The sequence below is a fragment of the Salvelinus alpinus genome, chromosome 28 (assembly GCF_045679555.1).
Source record: "Salvelinus alpinus chromosome 28, SLU_Salpinus.1, whole genome shotgun sequence".
NCBI lineage: Eukaryota > Metazoa > Chordata > Actinopteri > Salmoniformes > Salmonidae > Salvelinus > Salvelinus alpinus.
In genome coordinates, this window is record NC_092113.1 from 7,936,092 (window position 1) to 7,960,434 (window position 24,343).

The 24,343-nt window shown below is 42.8% G+C and overlaps 1 pseudogene; it reads right to left on the reverse strand.

Moving 5' to 3' along the window:
• Positions 1 to 4,985: 4,985 nt before the first annotated feature.
• On the reverse strand, positions 4,986 to 20,250 carry LOC139557067 (gastrula zinc finger protein XlCGF57.1-like; annotated as a pseudogene).
• Positions 20,251 to 24,343: the final 4,093 nt, after the last annotated feature.

Consider the following 24,343-nt stretch of genomic DNA (forward strand, 5'->3'; position numbering starts at 1 on the left):
GTCACCTTCACGAGTTTGGAGTAATAACATGTTCAACTACTAAACAACTAAGGAAGAATTTTCACTTCGCTCATTGTTTTCTCAAACCCCAAACCAAGGCATGGTCTGTTTGGTTTGTTTCGCAAGCGGTCCCGGAAGTCTCGCGATGTTGCGCCCATAGAAATAATAATAAATTATTATTTCTATGGTTGCACCTCTGGGTTTATAAACTCTGTGCTAGAGTCGTCTTCAAACCTACTTCTGTGTTCTAGTCAAATAATTGTTGAAAAATAATTGTTTCCGATCGGAGGCGAGCCCAGAAACGCAAAAAAAAAAGCGCCGGCCAGATGGAAGGGTTTTTACTACCGTGCAAGGCAGCCTACAGACCAGTAGTAAAGGAACACGATAACTACATGTATATAAACCGTGGTTGATTAAGTCTTTCCACGAATAGAGTACATCCTTCACCTAGTTTTAACATTCTGTCATAAAGAGCACATGTTCAACTTCATTAAAAAAACATGATTTCCTATCTCAAGGGATTAAATAAAAAATACTATAGTACCAATAAAGTGCAATTGAAGTAAATCAGCCATAAATCCCTTGTGACAGGGGGAATGGGAACGTGTAGCGTGTGTTGTGGAATATTGAATCGAAATATTTCACAGATACCGGAACTTGTAAATTCAATTAGACTTTATTACAAAGTAACAAAGCCCGAGCAATTCCATGGAAGAAATTATCTTGCCACAGACCTCAGGCTTTATAGGTTTCCACTTTCAGATAACACACATGGTCACTCCCCTCTATGTAGAGGATTAACACCCCTTGGCCTCTTGCCACCATTATCTTTCTGTCTCAATTCTTGCTTGTTTACCGATTCTATTGGCTTATCCATACACAAATGCACGTGTCTGTCCCATGATACTCATGGGACTACACAATGGCTCTCCCCAAGCCTGTAATGGCACAGACATACATACATAATGCAATTGTATGTCTCAATGCTAGTCATATGACAAGGTAATTACTTCCCTCAGGCCTATAACAGCACATCCATACATTTTCTGCTTAGGTTCTTGTTTTTGCATGTCTAGTGATTAACTCCATGTTGACCCAGTCTGTACATTCTCCTGAGCTAAGCCTTTATTCTGCTTACAACATGTCTATTAATTAACCCTATGTTTTCTGTCTCAATACTTATGGGAGAACAGTCTGGATACTGGAAAATCAACCATAGTCATGAATTTTCACCTACACGTGCAACAGGTAGGGGCAATTGAAGGCAAGCTTCACCCAAAAATATATATTGTTAAAAAAGTTCTAGCCTATCTATCGATGGGTAACAGGGTTGAATGTTATGCTTGACATTGTCAGTTTTCAAGCACAATACACCAGAAAATTGCCAAAAAGAGCCACTCACCTGCTGTTACAGTATTATTTAACCAAATTTAAATATAATATAATTTCACCATATTAAAATAAGAATTCAGTTCATGTCAGAGGGTTGACCTTAAAATTAGGGAAAGATGTAAATTAATCACTAATCACATGAAATAAATAATAATCTTAAAAAATGACTGTCAAAGCAAGAACATAACTAGAGCTTTACAATGATGGTGAAACCTTGGAGAAGTTTTCGGTTAAAGTCGGTTAAAATCTTCCTAGAAGTTGGAAAAACGTGATGAGGTAAAAATGCTAATTATTGGCACATTAGCAACTAATTTATACAAATTTCCATGTGGTCTATATTTAAGGGCACTTGTTTTAATATAAAATTGCTTTTAAAATGCAATGTTTGTGCATTTCTACTTAAAATATCAAAGGGACGCTAAATGTACTCTATTCGTGGAATGCAAATTCAAATCATATCAAATGTTATTTGTCACATGCGCCGAATACAACAGGTCAAATGTTTACTTACAAGCCCTTAACCAACAATGCAGTTAAGAAAAATACCTAAAAAATAAGAAATAAAAGTAACAAATAATTAAAGAGCAGCAGTAAGATAACAATAGCGAGGCTATATACACGGGGTACAGAGTCAATGTGCGGGGGCACCGGTTAGTTGAGGTAATTGAGGCAATATGTACATGTAGGTGGAGTTATTAAAGTGACTATGCATAGATAATAACAGAAAGTAGCAGCAGCAGGATAATGCAAATAGTCTAGGTAGCCAGTTGATTAGGTGTTCAGGAGTCTTATGGCTTGGGGTAGAAGCTGTTTAGAAGCCTCTTGGACCTAGACTTGGTGCTCCGGTAGCGCTTGCCGTGCGGTAGCAGAGAGAACAGTCTATGACTAGGGTGCGCTGGAGTCTTTGACAATTTTTAGGGCCTTCCTATGACACCGCCTGGTATAGAGGTCCTGGATGGCAGGAATCTTACGCACAACCCTCTGTAGTGCCTTGCGGTCGGAGGCCGAGCAGTTGCCATACCAGGCAGTGATGCAACTCGTTAGGATGCTCTCGATGGTGCAGCTGTAGAACCTTTTGAGGATCTGAGGACCCATGCCAAATCTTTTCAGTCTCCTGAGGGGGAATAGGTTTTGTTGTACCCTCTTCATGTTGTACTCTATTCGTGGAACGACCCGGTTATCATAAGTATAGGATGATCTGGGAGAATCAATTATTCATCATGAGTCGACTCTATATTATTACTCTGTACAAGATTAAACAATATCATGAATGAGCAGCATTAGGTCAAAATGGATGAGAAATAGTCTTGGACAAATGGAAGGAGCTCTTTTCTGGAAAGTATATACAGTGGGGCAAAAAAGTATTTAGTCAGCCACCAATTGTGCAAGTTCTCCCACTTAAAAAGATGAGAGAGGCCTGTAATTTACATCATAGGTACACTTCAACTATGACAGACAAAATGAGGGAAAAAAATCCAGAAAATCACATTGTAGGATTTGTTATGAATTTATTTGCAAATTATGGTGGAAAATAAGTATTTGGTCAATAACAAAAGTTTATCTCAATACTTTGTTATATACCCTTTGTTGGCAATGACAGAGGTCAAATGTTTTCTGTAAGTCTTTACAAGGTTTTCACACACTGTTGCTGGTATTTTGGCCCATTCCTCCATGCAGATCTCCTCTAGAGCAGTGATGTTTTGGGGCTGTTGCTGGGCAACACGGACTTTCAACTCCCTCCAAAGATTTTCTATAGGGTTGAGATCTGGAGACTGGCTAGGCCACTCCAGGACCTTGAAATGCTTCTTACGAAGCCACTCCTTCGTTGCCCGGGTGGTGTGTTTGGGATCATTGTCATGCTGAAAGACCCAGCCACGTTTCATCTTCAATGCCCTTGCTGATGGAAGGAAGTTTTCACTCAAAATCTCACGATACATGGCCCCATTCATTCTGTCCTTTACACGGATAAGTCGTCCTGGTCCCTTTGCAGAAAAACAGCCCCAAAGCATGATGTTTCCACCCCCATGCTTCACAGTAGGTATGGTGTTCTTTGGATGCAACTCAGCATTCTTTGTCCTCCAAACACGACGAGTTGAGTTTTACCAAAAAGTTATATTTTGGTTTCATCTGACCATATGACATTCTCCCAATCTTCTTCTGGATCATCCAAATGCTCTCTAGCAAACTTCAGACGGGCCTGGACATGTACTGGCTTAAGCAGGGGGACACGTCTGGCACTGCAGGATTTGAGTCCCTGGCGGCGTAGTGTGTTACTGATGGTAGGCTTTGTTACTTTGGTCCCAGCTCTCTGCAGGTCATTCACTCGGTCCCCCCGTGTGGTTCTGGGATTTTTGCTCACCGTTCTTGTGATAATTTTGACCCCACGGGGTGAGATCTTGCGTGGAGCTCCAGATCGAGGGAGATTATCAGTGGTCTTGTATGTCTTCCATTTCCTAATAATTGCTCCCACAGTTGATTTCTTCAAACCAAGCTGCTTACCTATTGCAGATTCAGTCTTCCCAGCCTGGTGCAGGTCTACAATTTTGTTTCTGGTGTCCTTTGACAGCTCTTTGGTCTTGGCCATAGTGGAGTTTGGAGTGTGACTGTTTGAGGTTGTGGACAGGTGTCTTTTATACTGATAACAAGTTCAAACAGGTGCCATTAATACAGGTAACGAGTGGAGGACAGAGGAGCCTCTTAAAGAAGAAGTTACAGGTCTGTGAGAGCCAGAAATCTTGCTTGTTTGTTGGTGACCAAATACTTATTTTCCACCATAATTTGCAAATAAATTCATAAAAAATCCTACAATGTGATTTTCTGGATTTTCCCCCCTCATTTTGTCTGTCATAGTTGAAGTGTACCTATGATGAAAATTACAGGCCTCTCTCATCTTTTTAAGTGGGAGAACTTGCACAATTGGTGGCTGACTAAATACTTTTTTGCCCCACTCTATTTAATGTATCAATAACAGCAGTCTGGCCTTGTGTTGTAAAACTACCGGTAAATTACCAGTGTTACCATACTTTTTGGTAATTAACAGGTAATCTATGGCAATCTATGGTAATTTATTCTTGAATAAAGTTGACTTTGAATAACTTAAAAATTCTAATCATATAAAGTATTACTTTTTTTATTTCTTCATCCATATTGTCCATGAGTTTCTAGTAGAGAGACCATATGTTTCAAGAGAAAATAGCGTAATTAATACCAACAAAAAGCATTCATTAACAATGGCCTTATTTTCAATTCCCTCTGCAACTCTTCCAACTATTGACTTTTTTCACAACTGCGCTAAAACATTTAAAACAAAGACATAGTAAAATAAATAAAAGTAAAAAGATAAAAAATATTTAATGCTGAAAGCTTCATATTAAACACCAATGGTATTCACTAAATTGATGTGTTATATTTAGGATCATGTTTTACAGATAAGTCCTTCAATTTTTTTAAATTTAAAAATCTTATTTTATTATTCTATATATTTTACATGTGATGAAAATTCCATGTAGATAATAGGCAGAATCTACCACACACCCAAAATAGATTAGTGAAGGTGCTGGGAGGAAAATGTCTCCACACACTTCCAGTCATCATTCAAGTTAAATCAAAACTTTATTTACATACGTATTACAAAAGTATCCATTATAGGTCTATTTATCTGAAACCCACAGCATTAATGATCCAGAGTTGCTTTGCTTTTCCTAAAAGTGTTGTCCACATCCTGCCTTTTTATTCCCCATCTACTGACAGATCTCTATGTCCTAATTACATTTGTCTTTCAGTTTTCATCCTATTTTCTTTCTTTGTGGACGTGCTTCAGCAGAGAAGCCTTATGAGTGAACATTTTACCACAGACTGAGCAGCCATGTTGTTTCACTCCTTTGTCAGTTTATGAGTGGTTAGATTCCCCTTGACACTCAATCTTTCCTGCAGTCATCACATTAAAAGTGTTTATTACTTCTTTGAGTCAGTATGAGCCTCTAGGTCCCCTTTCTGACCGAAGCTTTACTCACAGTCACCACAGCTAAATGATTTCTCCCCTGTGTGAGTCCGTTTGTGCACAATTAGGTTCCTCTTGACGCTGAAGCTTTTCCCAGTCACTAAAGCTAAATGATTTCTCCCCTGTGTGAGTACGTATATGCATGATTAGGGTTTTCTTGCGATTGAAGCTCCTCCCACAGTCACCACAGCTAAATGGTTTTTCCCCTGTGTGAGTCAGCTTGTGCGTGGTTAGGTTCCCCTTGACAGTGAAGCTTTTCCCACAGTCACCACAGCTAAATGGTTTTGCTCCTGTGTGAGTCAGTTTATGCTTCATTAGGTTTCCCTTGAGACTGAAGCTTTTCCCACAGTCAACACAGCTAAATGGCTTCTCTCCTGTGTGAGTACGTATATGCATGGTTAGGTTCTCCTTTCGATTGAAGCTTTTCCCACAGTCACCACAGCTAAATGGTTTTGCTCCCGTGTGAGTCAGTTTATGCTTCATTAGGTTCCCCTTGAGACTGAAACTTTTCCCACAGTCACCGCAGCTAAAATATTTCTCTCCTGTGTGAATCCTCATGTGCCTGGACAGATCTCCTTTGTATTTGAATGACTTGCCACAATCAGGGCAGGTGCAGGGTTTCTCCATGTGACAGAGTCGGACATGGGCCTTCAGTGTACAGGTTCTGCAGAAGCAGCATTCGCTGGTTCTCTTCTTGTTTAGAGTTACATGCCTCAGCAGGTCAGCTTCTGGAGCAAACATTTCACCACAGTCACAGCAGCGGTGAGTTTTTCTAGACGTCGTGCTGGGTTTGGAAGAAAGTTTCTCCAGTGGTGGGTGGGGATCCAATGGTGGGCTGCTGTCAAGTCCTACTGGGTCTCTGCTTATGGCTGAGCTGTGGCTGGAGGCATTGTTATCATTATCTGGAGGGTTACGGGGAATGGCGAGACTCTTTAGGTGGGTCACAGTGCCAAAAGGTTTGAGATCCACTGGTATAGAGTCACACTCTCTGTTTTCCACAGTCTGGGTTTGGGGAAGAGTCACGGACCAAAGTGGGTCCTCCTGATCACATTCACTTTTCACACAGGAAGGAGTGAATTGGAACTCTATGATATCAGCCTCCAGCCCTTGAAAGTGTTCTTCCTCCTGACTGGTCCTGACTTCCTCCTGTTCCTCTTTAATCTGTGTGGGCTCGGAGTCCTCCTGCCCCAGACTGGGGCTCCACTCCTGCTCACAGTGCTGCTGCTCAGGGAGAACCTCCTCTTCAGAGACAGCGAGAGAGAGCTGCAGGGAGTCTGTAGGGAAGGGGAGGAGGAGCAGAGGTTAGCTATACAGGAGTTAAGGTAGGCCTCCGCGCTACAGCATACGAAAGAAAGTAGGATTGGTGCCCGACAACAATGACAAATATCCAACAAAAGGGCTTACCAAGTAAAACGTCCAAAAGGACTAATTCGAGGCAGAAAGGAGTTGGAGCACTAAACAAAAAAGGCAGAGATGAGTTTCTTATTTCCCACTTCAATCCATTGTTCAGGATGAATTCAAGGGACTGACATTTCGATGTCAAGCTGATGTCTTCCCCAGAGTGACCTGACCATTGCGCTTAGCTCCTATTAATAGCCTGGTGACCTACTGAGACACGACAATATAAAAAATAACACGATTCAAGATAAATAGCAAATAATAGCACAGAAGAAGAAGAATCTGGTGTCTCTTGGATCAATAGGCCATGTCAAAAAATATATATACAGTACCAGTCAAAAGTTTGGACACCTACTCATTCAAGGATTTTTCTTTATTCTTTTGTACTTTTTTCTATATTGTAGAATAATAGTGAAGACATCAAAAATATGAAATAACACATATGGAATCATGTAGTCACCAAAGAAGTGTTAAACAAATCAAAATATATTTTATGTTGGAGATTCTTCAAAGTAGCCACCCTTTGCCTAGATGACAGCTTTGCACGTGGGGGCAATTTTTCTTCAATTTGCAAGAGGCTGAATGTAGCTCACTGGAGAAAGCATCCGAGCGAGCGAAACAGCGCTCCTATGTCTCTGTATGTGTAGGCCATCTATCTGATGTGGTCTGGTCATAAAGAGTATGACATTGTTGATGCCAGTAGCATTGAACGCAAGGGAAGCCAGACTGTCAAGGTACACAATCTGACATCTCGCTCTCTGACCCTCAGAACTGGAGCTCCACAAGGCTGCGTGCTGTCCCCTCTGCTCTACTCCCTCTTCCCGAACCAGTTTACATCTCAGGAGACCTCAGTTAAGGTCTTTAAATATGCTGACGACACTACCATAGTTGGCCTCATCACAGACAACAACGAAACACAGTATCGCTGTGAAGTGGCTTGGGCGGTGACGTGGTGTAAGGACAAGGACCTCATGCTCAACGCTTCAAAAACCACAGAGATAGCAATAGACTACAGGAGAAGAAATAACCTCAAGGCTCCCGTCATATTCACTGACCAACCAATAACACTGACAGATTATTTCAAATTAGTCGGCACTTACATCAGCGACTTACTGAAATGGGACATCAACTCCAACCACATCATCAAGAAGGCCCAGCAGAGACTGTACTTTCTAAGACAACTGAAAGGGTTAAACAACAGCTGCTGGTTCAGTTTTACACAACCATCATACAGAGCATTCGCACGTCATCCATTACAGTTTGGTATGGGAACACGGACAGTCACAGTAAGAAGAGAGTGGACTTTATGGGTTGTTGATATTACACGTATGAATTGTGGTGATGCTATTCTAGCTGCTTTGTACTAATTGTGAATGTAAACCCTGTATACGTTAAATGAACGTGGGTGAATGTTTGTATGAGGTGAGGCTGGGGTATATATGTATAATCGTCACGTCAGAGCTGTACCGTCAGATGCTGTACCGTAAACACATATCACCAACCTTGGTTGCGTGGCAATAAAGTATCTTGTGTCTTGAAGCCAGCGAGCATTTGGCCTCCCTTGATTAAAAACAAAGTATAAAATAATAGTCCATCAGCATTGAGCTAAACTGAGTGAGCTCAACTGTGAATGGTCCTGGCGCACCAAAAGAAAAAGTGTCAAGGGAAGCCAGTTTGGATTTGGCTTCACTCCTATCACAGAGAAATACATAATCGAGAGAAACAACTTGAATTGTTGCATCTCAATGTGTTGTTGTACTCTGGTGGCTAGCTAGCTACTAGCTAAACTTGTCCCTTTCCTAAATTAGCCATGGATGGAGATAGGGATTTGGACTTGTGGTTTTACTTAATTCTCCGTGCTGGCCAATGATTTTAACTGCGATTCTGATCCAACCATAAAATACATTGTGCCCCTGGCCTGAGAGGATGGAAGTTCAATATGTAGCTAGATGTAGAAGGCTAATGTTAACTATCTAACATTGCCCATGAAAGGAAGTTAGGCTAGCGAGCAAGTATTTTAGCCAAGTAGCCTCGGACAACAAAAAATAAAAGCGTGTACTGTATGACAGAGTCATAGGCCGTTTTGTCAACATGAAAGATGAGGGTGGCATTGGCCCTTGGCAATCAACCGTTCTCTGTCGTGGATGATGTTGGCTTTTGCCGACTGGTCGAGCACCTCGAAACGCACATCCCTGAGCTACTTGCTACTGCTATTAGCTTCAAGACTGACATTTGGACCAGCGATGTCAGCCCCATGAGCATGCTGACTCTGACAGCACAGTGGGTCGACGGGGATTTCGTACTGAGGAAGTCCCCGCTTGACTGCCACACTACCATTACCACTCCCTCGCTTGGAGTTTTGCTGTGATCACAGAGCTCAGCAGTGTTATAGGCTACCGGGTCGACCAACGCCAAGACTGACAGTACACGCTTGACTGTGCCAGTAAGACAGCTTCATATAGGCGGGAGTTGAGCCCGGACCTTGATAAATATTTAAGCGGGAGTCTCGACCCCAAAGCATGACAGGTTGGCGCCAACAGTAAGTATAACTTTCTCTCAAAGCATCCGAAGCCGAAACTGAGGCAATCGAAAGAATACATGAGACACACCAAAACAAAAAGCTATTTTTTGTTACCTTTGTCTTGGAATACACCTCTCTTATGTGAAAATCCAACTGCCAGCCTCAGATGAGCATACACTTTGCATGTTTTACTTGGGAGCTGAACATGCTCAAGCGGCTGCACAGGGTAGCAGCTCTTGCACTCACTGTCAAAAAAACAATAGCATTGAAACCTCGACTTGCACGCTTTGGGGGCGGAGCCTACGGATATTTATCAGATGAGTCTGCTACACAGATCAATGATCATTCCAAACCACTTAGTCTCCACCCAATAAATCCCATCAATGATCCTCGCGTAGGCACAAATCTCAATGCACAGAGATGTGCAAGGAGATTAAGTCACTGGACAGTTGTACGGCAACCATAGGGTCTGCCTTCGAGCACATTCTGGCCAGGCTTCCCCTGCCGGTACCAAACCCAACCCTTACCTCTGAACGGAGCGTGGTTGTTGAATCGGAAGACACTGATGTCCTGTCCACAAGAGCCTCCCACTCTTATGACACAGACTATGAGCACTCTGATGCTATGTACCACAGCCCTAGCATTGTCCAGTCTCAGCCACCGGCCTGGCAGTGACGGTCGACCAGAAAATATCCTTGTCTGAAATCTTTGAGAGGGCAAGCAGGAAGCTCAATGTGGAACATGCACCTACTGCCATGGAATCCACATCCAAGTTTGATGAATTCAGTTCTCCTGTTGTTCAAAGACTGTGCGTGAGCTCCAATGCACTTGGAGCACGCCAAATGACAAAACCCCTGCCATGCCAAGCATATGCTCTCGCTTAGATACAGTTCATGGTGCAGATGAGAATGGTTTTGGCCATTTCCCCCGTTCAGTCAGTACAAACAGGCGATTGGTTCACCACAGTGGACCGGAACGACGCATACATTCATATCCCAATTCTACCAGCACACAGAAAATAACTGAGATTTGCCTTCGAAAAACATGTTTTTTAGTTTTGCGTTCTACCATTCGGCCTTTCGCTCGCCCCTCGCACTTTCAAAGTGGATAAAGTGGAGCTCAGTGCTAGCTCCTGTTCAGCAAGCAGGAGTCAGGGTCCTGAAGTACTTATACGATTGGCTAATATGTGCAGGATCATCAATCCTTGGCATACACACTATGATTGAGTGTAGTCTGGCCCAGGAGTGTGAAGGTGAACGGAAAGGCTCTGGAGCAACGAACCGCCCTTGCTGTCTCTGCCTGGCCGGTTCCCCTCCACTGGGATTCTCTACCTCTAACCATTTACATTTACATTTAAGTCATTTAGCAGACGCTCTTATCCAGAGCGACTTACAAATTGGAAAGTTCATACATATTCATCCTGGTCCCCCCGTGGGGAATGAACCCACAACCCTGGCGTTGCAAGCGCCATGCTCTACCAACTGAGCCACACGGGACCAACCCTATTACAGGGGCTGAGTCACTGGCTTACTGGTGCTCTTTCATGCCGTCCCTAGGAGGGGTGCGTCACTTGAGTGGGTTGAGTTACTGACGTGATCTTCCTGTCTGGGTTGGCGCCCCCCCTTGGTTTGTGCTGTGGTGGAGATCTTTGTGGGCTATACTCGGCCTTGTCTCAGGATTGTAAGTTGGTGGTTGAAGATATCCCTCTAGTGGTGCGGGGGCTCTGCTTTGGCAAAGTGGGTGGGGTTATATCCTTCCTGTTTGGCCCTGTCCGGGGGTATCATCGGATGGGGCCAGTGTCTCCCGACCCCTCCTGTCTCAGCCTCCAGTATTTATGCTGCAGTAGTTTGTGTCGGGGGGCTAGGGCCAGTTGGTTATATCTGGAGTACTTCTCCTGTCTTATCCAGTGTCCTGTGTGAATTTAAGTATGCTCTCTCTAATTCTCTCCTTCTCTCTTTCTTTCGCTCTCTCGGAGGACCTGAGCCCTAGGACCATACGTCAGGACTACCGGGCATGATGGCTCCTTGCTGTCCCCAGTCCACCTGGCCTTGCTGCTGTTCCAGTTTCAACTGTTCTGCCTGCAGTTATGGAACCCCTACCTGTCCCAGACCTGCTGTTTTCAACTCTTAATGATCGGCTATGAAAAGCCAACTGACATTTATTCCTGATTATTATTTGACCATGCTTGTCATTTATGAACATTTTGAACATCTTGGCTCTCTCTAATTCTCTCCTTCTCTCTTTCTTTCTCTCTCTCGGAGGACCTGAGCCCTAGGACCATACGTCAGGACTACCGGGCATGATGACTCCTTGCTGTCCCCATTCCACCTGGCCTTGCTGCTGTCCCAGTTTCAACTGTTCTGCCTGCGGTTATGGAACCCCTACCTGTCCCAGACCTGCTGTTTTCAACTCTTAATTATCGGCTATGAAAAGCCAACTGACATTTATTCCTGATTATTATTTGACCATGCTTGTCATTTATGAACATTTTGAACATCTTGGCCATGTTCTGTTATAATCTCCACCCGGCACAGCCAGAAGAGGACTGGCCACCCCTCATAGCCTGGTTCCTCTCTAGGTTTCTTCCTAGGTTTTGGCCTTTCTAGGGAGTTTTTCCTAGCCACCGTGCTTCTATACCTGCATTGCTTGCTGTTTGGGGTTTTAGGCTGGGTTTCTGTACAGCACTTCGAGATATTAGCTGATGTACGAAGGGCTATATAAAATAAACTTGATTGATTGATTGACATCCATGGTCTCACATCACCTCTCAGAGTTGGGATGAACAATGAACTTGGGAAAGAGTTCTCTGGTCCCCACTTCCTGGGCTTGACACTGTACACTCAAATCATGTGAGCAACACTCTCTCCAGAAATAGTGGTATCTTTGAAATATTGTCTTTCAACATTCAAACTGAGAAAACAGGTGACAGCATTAGAGTCAGAGGCTCCTAGGCCTCCTAGTTGCTGTAGTCCATGCTATACCAATGGGCTTGCTCCCAATGTGGCCAATACAGTGCTGGTGGAACAAACACAATTTATGTCCTGGAGGGGACAAAAACAAAAAGCTGACAATTTCAACGAGTTGCTGGGGAGCAATACAATGGCGCTTCAAATTCCTAGTGGAGTTCCCCTAGGCGCAGTTCACAACCAGGTGACTTTGACTACAGACACCTCCATACAGGGATGGGGAGCAGTCTTGAACCAGTCAGGGGTGCATGGTGTAGGGTCAGCAACATGGACAACTCACATGAACGTACTGGAGCTCAAGGCGGTTCCCCTTGCACTCCGGCACTTCCTCCCAGTACTGAGAGGACAACATATACTGATATGGACAGACAGCACAACCGTGGTTACACATATCAACAGCCAGGGCGGACTGAGGTCAATGGCACTTCACCAGGTGGCAAGGGAGCTACTGCTTTGGGCAAAATGGTCATCTTACATCACTCAGAGCAAATACACCTGCCGGAGGTGGAGATTCAGGCTGCAGACCTTCTCTCCAGAGGAGGCCCTCTTCAATCTGTTCGCATTGCAAGACTTAACTCATTGTCCTATGTCACGGATGGGCAACTTTTGAAGGCCCTCGGATCAACATATGGGTACACAGACCCGCGAGCAACTGCGGCCCCTCATGATGAGTTCAGATTTTTTGTGGGCCCCACCCCCATCAAAGTTGCCCGTCCCTGTCCTATGTGGTTCTCCATAAAGGGTCCAGCAGGTGCACTCAGGGTTGATTCCCTATCACACAGACGGCCAAGGGGGCTGATGTATGCGTTTCTACCAAATACCTTGGTCCCTCGGGTTTTGAGGACGATCAGCTTCGAGAGCGCATCAGTTATACTTGTTGCTCCACATTGGCCGCATTATCACAGTTTTTTTAACCTTGTACAGCTGACAACTTCCCAACCATAGGAACTCTCTCTTCGAGCGCACCTCCTATCACAAGTCGAAAGGCAAGCTTTGGCACCCCAAACCCAGCATACTGAAGGTGTGGGTGTGGCCCCTCAACGTGACCGCCTTGTAGCTGCACGGTTGACCTCCTTGGTAATTGATACAATTCAGGCAGACAGGCATCCTTTACGCTAACCCTGTATTCCTGGAATGTGGAATGTGTTCAGGAAGTGGTGTGTCGACCATGCAGAATCACCTGCCCAATTTCTAACATTTTGATTTTCCTCCAGGAGCTTGTGGCTACAGGGAAGTCCCCTTCTACATTCAAAGTGTATATGGTACCCATCTTTATGGGTCATAACCAGATTGCAGGTGCATCACCATAGGCAAACCCTCTTGTATCGCAATTCATGAATGGTGCCCGCAGGTTACGGCCCCCCAAAGCTCCTTCAGTACCCTCATAGGAGTTATATGTTGTCCTACAATCACTTATGTGCCCACCATTTGAGCCCGTCTTCACTTGAGCTATGTGAGCTTTCTATTGGCAATTTCTTAAGTTAAGCGTGCTTTCTACCCCATCCATCATGCCTCAATTTAGCAGAAGATGGATCTAAGGCAGTGCTTCGGCCAACTCCAGCATTCTTAACTAAAGGTGCTTTCATCATCACGTTACCCAGCCCTCACAGGAGATTTGTGAGTTGCATACACTTTGCCCGGTTATGGCATTGAGTGCCTATCTTGCTGCAGCAAGAACTGTTCGTCAAACAGAACAGTTTTTGTTGTGTGTTATGGGGAGAACACCAAAGGGCACCCTGTCTCGAAGCAGGGACTGGCACATTTGATTACCACTACAGTGTCAAAATCATACAGTGCAGAAGGTAGACCAACTCTAGACAGCATAGTAACACACTCCACCAGGGGTATGGTCACTTCATGGGCCCTGTTCAGAGGGGCCTCCCTGGACTCTATCTGTACTGCTGCAAGTTGGACAACACCCACACAAGACTGGATTTGATAGAGAAAAAAATACTTGAGACTTGACTTGAACTTGGAACCTCAAGACTTGGGACTGAGTCTACGTGGATTAATCTACACGCAGCCAGAGACAGTAGCCACAACCTTCTAGGCAGAGTTGCAAAGAAAAAGCCATATCTCAGACTGGCCAATAAAAAGAAAAGATTAAGATGGGCAAAAGAACACAGACACTGGTCAGATGAACTCTGCCTAGAAGGCCAGCATCCCGGAAACTCACTGTGTTTTGCGGGTACTATTTAATGAAGCTGCCAGTTGAGGACTTGTGAGGCATCTGTTTCTCAAACCAGACACTCTAATGTACTTGTCCTCTTGCTCAGTTGTGCACCGGGGCCTCCCACTCCTCTTTCTATTCTGGTTAGAGCCAGTTTGCGCTGTTCTGTGAAGGGAGTAGTACACAGCGTTATACGAGATCTTCAGTTTCTTGGCAATTTCTCACATGGAATAGCCTTCATTTCTCAGAACAAGAATAGACTGACGAGTTTCAGAAGAAAGTTCTTTGTTTCTAGCCATTTTGAGCCTGTAATCGAACCCACAAATGCTGATGCTCCAGATATTCAACTAGTCTAAAGAAGGCCAGTTTTATTGCTTCTTTAATCAGAACAACAGTTTTCAGCTGTGCTAACATAATTTTAAAAGGGTTTTCTAATGATCAATTAGCCTTTTAAAATTATAAACTTGGATTAGCTAACATAACGTGCCATTGGAACACAGGAGTGATGGTTGCTTCGATCACGTGGACTGGGATATGTTCCGGATAGCCTCTGACAATAACTTTGATGTATACGCTGACTCGGTAAGAAATTTTATTAGCAAGTGCATCGGAGATGTCGTACCCTCTGTGACCATTAAAACCTTCCCTAACCAGAAACCGTGGATTGATGGCAGCATTCGCGCAAAACTGAAAGTGCGAACCACCGCTTTAAATCATGGCAAGGTGACCGGAAATACGACTGAATACAAACAGAGCAGCTATTTCCTTCGCAAGGCAATGAAACAAGCAAAGCGTCAGTATAGAGACAAAGTAGAGTCGCAATTCAACGGCTCAAACACGAGACGTATGTGGCAGGGTCTACAATCAATCACGGATTACAAAAAGAAAACCAGCCCCGTCGCGGACATCAACGTCTTGCTCCCAGACAAATTAAACAACTTCTTTGCTCTCTTTGAGGACAATACAGTGCCACTGACACGGACCTCTACCAAAGCATGTGGGTTCTCCTTCTCCATGGCCAATGTGAGTAAAACATTTAAACGTGTTAACCCTCGCAAGGCTGCCTGCCCAGACGGCATCCCTAGCCGCGTCCTCAGAGCATGCGCAGACCAGCTGGCTGGTGTGTTTATGGACATATTCAACCAATCCCTATCCCAGTCTGTTGTCCCCACATGCTTCAAGATGGCCACCATTGTTCCTGTTCCCAAGAAAGCTAAGGTAACTGAACTAAATTACTATCGCCCCATTGCACTCACTTCCATCATCATGAAGTGCTTTGAGAGACTAGTCAAGGACCATATCACCTCCACCGTACCTGATACCCTATACCCACTCCAATTTTCTTACCGCCCCAATAGGTCCACTGATGATGCAATCGCCATCACACTGCCCTATCCAATCTGGACAAGAGGAATACCTATGTATGAATGCTGTTCATTGACTACAGCTCAGCATTTAACACCATAGTACCCTCCAAACTCGAGACCCTGGGTCTCGACCCCGCCCTGTGCAACTGGGTCCTGGACTTTCTGACGGGCTGCCCCCAGGTGGTGAAGGTAGGAAACAACATCTCCACCCCGCTGATCCTCAACACTGGGGCCCCACAAGGGTGCGTTCTCAGACCTCTCCTGTACTCCCTGTTCACCCATGAGAGCGTGGCCATGCACGCTTCCAACTCAATCATCAAGTTTGCAAACGACACTACAGTGGTAGGCCTGATTACCAACAACGACGAGACAGCCTACAGGGAGGAGATGAGGGCCCTCGGAGTGTGGTGTCAGGAAAATAACCTCTCACTCAACGTCAACAAAACAAAGGAGATAATCGTGAACTTTCGGAAACAGCAGAGGGAGCACACCCTACCCACATCGACGGGACAGTAATGGAAAAGGTGGAAAGTTTTAAGTTCTTCAGCGTACACATCACGGACAAACTGAAATGGTCCACCCACACAGACAGCGTGGTGAAGAAGGCGCAACAGCGCCTTCTCAACCTCAGGAGGCTGAAGAAATTTGCCTTGTCATCTAAAACAGTCTTTTACCGCCTGGTACGGCAATTGCACCGACTTCAACCTCAAGGCTCTCCAGAGGGTAGTACGGTCTGCACAACGCATCACCGGGGGCAAACTACCTGCCCTCCAGGACACCTACAGCACCCGATGTCACAAGAAGGCCAAAAAAATCATCAAGGACAACAACCATCCGAGCCACTGCCTGTTCACCCCGCTATCATTCAGAAGGCGAGGTCAGTACAGGTGCATCATAGCTGGTACCGAGACACTGAAAAACAGCTTCTATCTCAAGGCCATCAGACTGTTAAACAGCCATCACTAACATAGAGAGGCTGCTGCCAACATACAGACTCAAATCTCTGGCTACTTAAATAAACGGACTCAATAAAGGTATCACTAGTCACTTTAAATAACGCCACTTTAATAATGTTTACATAGAGGTATCACTAGTCACTTTAAATAACGGCACTTTAATAATGTTTACATATCCTACATGACTCATCTCATATGTATATACTGTATTCTTCACCATCTACTGCATCTTGCATATGCCGCACACCATTGCTCATCCATATATTTATATGTACATATTCTCATTCATCCCCTTTAGAGGTTGACTGATTATGATTTTTTACCGATACCGATTATTGGAGGACCAAAAAAAGCAGATACCGATTAATCGGCCGATTGTTTAAATTTATTTGTAATAATGACAATTACAACAATACTGAATGATTACTTATTTTAACTTACTACAATACATCAACAAAATCAATTTAGCCTCAAATATATAATGAAACATGTTCAATTTGGTTTAAATAATGCAAAAACAAAGTGTTGGAGAAGAAAGTAAAAGTGCAATATGTGCCATGTAAGAAAGCTAACGTTTAAGTTCCTTGCTCAGAACATGAGAACATATGAAAGCTGGTGGTTCCTTTTAACATGAGTCTTCAATATTCCCAGGTAAGAAGTTTTAGGTTGTAGTTATTATAGTAATTATAGGACTATTTTTCTCTATACGATTTGTATTTCATATACCTTTGACTATTGGATGTTCTTATAGGCACTTTAGTATTGCCAGTGTAACAGTATAGCTTCCGTCCCTCTCCTCGCTCCTACCTGGGCTCGAACCAGGAACACATCGACAACAGCCACCCTCGAAGCAGCGTTACCCATGCAGAGCAAGGGGAACAACTACTAGAAGGCTCAGAGCGAGTGCGCGCACCCCGCTAACTAGCTAGCCATTTCACATCGGTTACACCAGCCTAATCTCGGGAGTTGATAGGCTTGAAGTCATAAACAGCGTTGCGAAGAGCTGCTGGCAAAACGCACGAAAGTGCTGTTTGAATGAATGCTTACGAGCCTGCTGGTGCCTACCATCGCTCAGTCAGACTGCTCTATCAAATCATAGACTTAATTATAACATAATAACACACAGAAATACGAGCCTTAGGTCATTAATATGGTAGACAGAAACTATCATCTCGAAAACAAGTCATAAACAGCGGTTGACCAATTTCACCTTACCGCTTCCTGCTTGCAACCCAACTTCTTACAAGTTTTGTTAAATCCAGCGATATAAAAGGGATCTCTATTGCTGACAGAGATATTACCATAAATCAGCTTGCAGATGACACCACCCTCTTTTTGAAAGATGCTGACCAGATTCCTAGAGCAGTCGATGTGATAAATATAAACATTTTCCAAAGCATCTGGTCTTTGTGTGAATTGTTTGCTGTTAAAGACTGTGTGATACCCTCTATATGCAATATTCCAGTAAAGGAAAAAGTAACATACCTTGGGATTACCATATCTAAGGATCAACAGGAAAGATGCTCATTTAATTTCATACCAATTATTGAAAAAAACAAAAAGAAGCTGAACCATTGGTTGCAGAGGGATTTATCCTTGAAAGGTCGAGTATTGCTTTCTAAAGCTGAAGGTATCTCCAGACTTACTTATGCAGCCCAGTCCCTACATCTTGACAACAAAATAGGTAAAGTGGTTGACCAGATGCTTTTCAACTTCATCTGGAAAAACTGTACACATTATATTTGGAAATCTGTCGTTATGAACACATGAATATGGTGGTCTCAATTTTTTCGATTTTCCTACTTTGAATAATACTTTTAAGATAAATTGGGCTAAACATTTCTTAAAGAATCCAACTTCAATTTGGAATTTCATCCCTCATTATATCTTCTCCCATTTTGTTGGCTTAAATGTTATGTTACTTTGTAACTATAACATTGATAAGTTTCCTACAAAATGATCTGCTTTTCATAGACAAGTATTCCTAGCATAGTCGTTAATATATAAACATAATTTTTCCCAGCATAGGTATTTCATTTGGAGCAATAAGGATATTTTGTATAAAAAGAGGTCTTTATTTTGTAAGAACTGGTTCAATAATCATATCCTGCTGATGAGTCAACTTTTTAATGCAGAAGGATTGTTACTCAATTATGAGGAATATTTATCTCGTTACAATATCCCTGTTACAGCTAGAAAGTTCGCCATAGTCTTTGATGCTATTCCAGTTGACTCTCCAATAGGGAAAATGTGTTTCTCCTTGCTCCCTCAGAACTATTTGTGCTTTATTTCAAAGGGATATTGCATACATTTCTTATGTCACAACTTACTGGAATACATTTGTCAATAATATCTGTTTGGTTAAAAAAAAGTCTGGTTATTACCACACAAATACCTGCTTGTTAACAAGGTCAAAGAGGTCTCTTTCAGAATGATCCATAAGTATTACCCTGCAAATCATTACCTGAAATGTATATTAACTGTACTTTTTGTGTTGAGCATCCAGAAACAGTTTTGCATTTATTTTGGCATTGTCTACATGTAAAAAAAATAATGGAAAGATATTCATAGTTTTATAATTTTTAACATTCTTGATGACTTTTGTTTTTTATGGGAGAATGTGCTGCTCGGTTTCCTTAACTATAATAATGATAAAGAAAAACAATTTGACTTCAAAAATCTAATTGTGCTAATGGAAAAATGTTATATTCATACATGTAAATTCACTAATAAAAAAACACTCGTCCGTGTTTTCTACAAGAAATTCGAGCATTCTACATTCTTCCCATGGGTCGTTCTCTAATCAGAAAACCACGGTTACATCCGTAAACAAACGTTTTCGCGACACAGACATTGTTTTTATACATGTACGGTAAAAGTTTAAAAACAACTCCTTAACATGGTTGAAAGGGTGATCGCTGGTAGCTTAAACAGTTAATTGATTGAGTAGAACTATCTATCAGTAGATTAGCATACGAACCTATTCTACATTGTTTTATCTCTGGCGTGGTCCACAGCAATCTCCGTAGACGATCATTCTCCTCCTGGTACTCCACTACCGTTTTCTCAACTGCCCCGAAAATCTCCACAGCAGCCGCGGTTAAACGCTCATTTAAAAACACACGCAATAACTGTAGTTGATACATTTTCAGTCGAATGTGAGTTAGGTAGGTAATTTAGTTCAGACAGTAGGCTATGTCCTTCTTTACTCCACACAATTACATGCAACATCAATACAGACCGAATGGGTTTGTGCACAGGCGCACTACACAGAGGAGGCGTTCCCTAAAACGTTCTACAACACGCCAATAGGATCTCGCTAGCTTGTGCTTGGCTTTATCCACCTACTTGCTTGTTCTTTCCACTATGCTTCATTTGCACCCACTAAACGACACAGATGAACTATCTTGGGTTAGTTATAGATATATTTGACAAAGTCGCCTCCAATGCTACTTCCGTGGGGGTTTACTACCGTGCAAGGCATCCTACAGACCAGTAGTAAAGGGAGACGATAACTACAGTGCCTTCAGAAAGTATTCCTTCGACCTCATGGCTTGGGTTTTGCTCTGACATGCACTGTCAACTGTGAGACCTTAAATAGACAGAAAAAAGCTATATATCCGAATGCATTTTTTTTTCAAATGATTTTCTTTTACAATTTAGTACAAAACAAAAATAACAAACAAAAACAGCTACCAGACATATGAAGTGAAGTATTGCCTAAGCAAGACATGGGACAAGAATAGAAGAACACTATGACAGTCACAACAAAAAATAAGTGTTCCTAATCAGTGATCACAATCAGTCCAGAAAGTCAGGAAACGGACCCCAAATCTTGAAATCTTCTGGAGGAGTTAGTCCTGATTTTTATTTATTTTTAATGTTCGATGTTCATCTTTTCTGCTTGCCATCTACGGAAGCAAGGGGGATAGCTAACTTCCATTCTGTGAGGATAATTTTTTTTGCAGCCACCATTCCAAACATCAGAGCCTGTTGTTCCTCACAGGACGATCTTAGAACAGACTCTGAGCAGCAAAAGAGAGCGAGTTCTGGGTCAGGTTCAATGGCCTTCTCATATACCTTTGAATACCAATCAAAGATGTTCCACCAAAAATTACTATTTAGGGGGCAGAGACAAAAAAGATGAGTAAATGAATCCTCTGAAGCTTCACATTTGTCACACAGTGGGGAGACCTGGGGGTAAATTCTATGTAATTTGGTTTTGGAGTAATGAAGTCTATGCATGTGTAGCAGTGTGATGTTGTTCCCCTAGATTACATTAATTGATATTTTCATTGATTGAACAGGAGTGAATTCTAGACAGGGCTTCTCCCCATAGATCATCTGAGATCTCAATACTGAACTCTTTACCCCAGGTCTCCTTGAGATGACTAGTATAGTTGGAGACAAACTGTGAGATGAGGTGTTTTGAGTTGGGAGGTTGCTGTAGCGGACCAAAACGAATGTTGTACAGGGAGGGTATCAACATTTTGAAATGTCCCTTTGATATAGTGTCTGAATGGTAAATAACATAAAATATGATTGAGAGAGTTTGAATTTATTCTTTAATTGGATGAATGATGCTAATTGCTTATCTATATATACGTCTTCAATTGTGGCCAGTCCCTTCTCCTTCCACTCAACAAACACCTTATCAGACCTAGAAGGAACAAAAGACGGATTAAGCATATCAGGGTGTATACAGAGGTACCTTATAAACATGCTTAATCTGGTTTAGAATTCTTGAAGAATTTCTCAAAACAAAGTTGTTGCCTGTCAGTTTGTTTGGGCACTGCTTTGGAGGAAAGCAAGGCTTGGAAGAGAGGGATGTGTTACAGACTTGACTTCCATATTTAGCCACAGGGGGGCAACCGTGTCCAATTTAAGACACCATGCCACTCAGCGAAAGCTAGCAAAGCTCTTTGGAAGACATGGTTTTCTGCAGGGTACACCACGAGCACTGAAAACAAGTACCCCGAAGGCCTTGGGCAGCTTAGTGAAGTGGGAATTTTACTATAAAACAAAGAACGTAAGAGAGGTGGTAGGTAACTTTGGAACAAACATACACAGAGAGAGAAGGCCACCAGTGCCACCAGCTAAGTATCCAAGACTGACTATTAGAAGGCTTGCTGGTTTTCCCTCGTCATCAATCTTGTGGAAAGACTCTTCATCTTGATCCACTTTGAAAGGCACAATAAAAGGGAACACAGTTTATGTCAAATAAATTTTGCCACCCAGACAGCTGAAGAAACCTTTGGGTTTGCACAACCAGAAATTGTCTCAGGGAAGCTCATCTGCGTGCTCGTCATCCTCACTAGGGTCTTGACCTGACTGCAGTTCGGCGTCATAATCGACTTCAGTGGGCAAATGCTCACCTTCGATGGCCACTGGCACACTGGAGGAGTGAATCCCGGTTTCAACTGTACCGGACAGATGGCAGACCTCGTGTATGGAGTCATGTGTGTGACCGGTTTGTTAATGTCAACATTGTGAATAGAGTGTCCCATGGTGGCGGTGAGGTTATGGTATGGGCAGGCATAAGCTACGGACAACAAACACAATTGCATTTTATCGATGGCAACTTGAATGCACAGAGATACCGTGATGAGATCCTGAGGCCCATTGTCGTGCCATTCATCCGCCGCCATCACCTCATGTTTCAGCATGATAATGCACGGTCCCATGACGGAAGGATCTGTGCACAATTCCTGGAAGCTTAAAATGTCCCACTTCTTCCATGGTCTCAATACTCACCAGACATGTCACCCATTGAGCATATTTGGGATGATCTGGATCGACGTGGACGACATCGTGTTCCAGTTCCCACCAATATACAGCAACTTCGCACAGCCATTCAAGAGGAGTGGGACAACATTCCACAGGACACAATCAACCGCCTGATCAACTCTATGCAAAGGAGATGTGTCGCTCTGCATGAGGCAAATGGTGGTCACACCAGATACTGACTGGTTTTCTGATCCATGTCTCTCCCTTTTTTTAAAAGATATCTGTGACCAACAGATGCATATCTGTATTCCCAATCATGTGAAATCCATAGATTAGGGCCTAATTTATTTATTTCAATTGACAGATTTCCTTACATGAACTGTAACTCAGTAAAATCTTTGAAATTGTTGCATGTTGCGTTTATATTTTTGTTCAGTGTAGTGTAAATTCCATCAGTATATGCTAATTATTTATGTTATTATAATAAATAAAAAAACGAATATCACCATTAAATTGACAGAGGAATAAAAAAATATAATAATAATACTTTAAAAAAACGTTCATTGCATGTCGTATACTTTGAATATTCACCTACCGCCGGTGGCGGGAGATTGTAAGCAATGATGATTGGCTGGAAACCTGGCTCTGCAGGTGCAAAGTGATAGAACCACAGCTGTATGAAAGAGAAATGATCTCAATGAGTTTTACCTGAACATAATACAGAGTTAGACATTTGCAAATAGACCTTTCACTATTCCAATTATTCAGCAATACAGCTAATGATTGTGATTTTAAGTTTGCTGTAAAGGAATAGGCTATAGTAGTCCCACCTGTTCGAGACCACTGAGGTCAACTTCTCCCAAAGGTGGTTCATAACGACAGCGGTATGTATTGCCATTTATATGGGTCCAAGTTCATGTGAGATTGTGAATGCTTTCTGCAAACATTATGATGTGTTGCTATTACATGCATCACTGTAAATTCACCAAATCGATTTATATCATGCATTTAATTAATATAAGCTTTCCCTATTGTATATGTTGATGACCTAACTTATGTTCAGCCGAATAGCCCCCCAGTCTTCAGGCAGGAGAGCAACTTTGAGTTGGACTGGCCTCAGGAATCTCTGTCCATTCCGGTGGTATCCCTTGTGGAAAAAAAGAACCCATTATTTATTGACAGCGTCCCACTTCTGACACCAATGTAGCGAACATCGATAGTGCCCCTTGCAGGTCTAGAAACAGTTTATGTACTAGAGAGACTCATTTGGCATATGTGGATTATAGTTTCTCCTTGTCCATACCTTCAAGGTGAGAACACAAATATTTTGTAATCTGAGTGAACCATCCCTGGACTACTAACTCACCATCTTCTAATTTCTCACAGGTAACACTGTGGATTTTAAATAAACAACAATTCAAAAGATGAATATTGCATCAAAGCTTTTTCACATAAAATGTACCTGTTTTTTATAGGATAAATACAATTACAATTGAGGGTGATGGCTGAGCAGTAAGCAATTAAGAGAATACAATCAAAATCAAGGTCCTCATGATTGAAAATGATATAACTTTAGTCATCTGTAGTTGCAAAATAAATATCACGTGAAAGAGTCTGCCCTATAAAAAACTATTGAGAGCCCCAAATCCATCCGCCTACTGAAGTTGAGTCTTGGTTAAATATGAGGACAAGCTACAGTACGTACCGTTAGGTGCGCTTGGCACCCGGAGCTCTGGATTGCAGGGTCCCATGGCAGGACCAATGATGTGTATGAACCCTGCATGACTACCAGGGGGCGCTGTTTTGAAGCCACACCACAACCATCTTGGTAGTCCTCCTCCGTTGT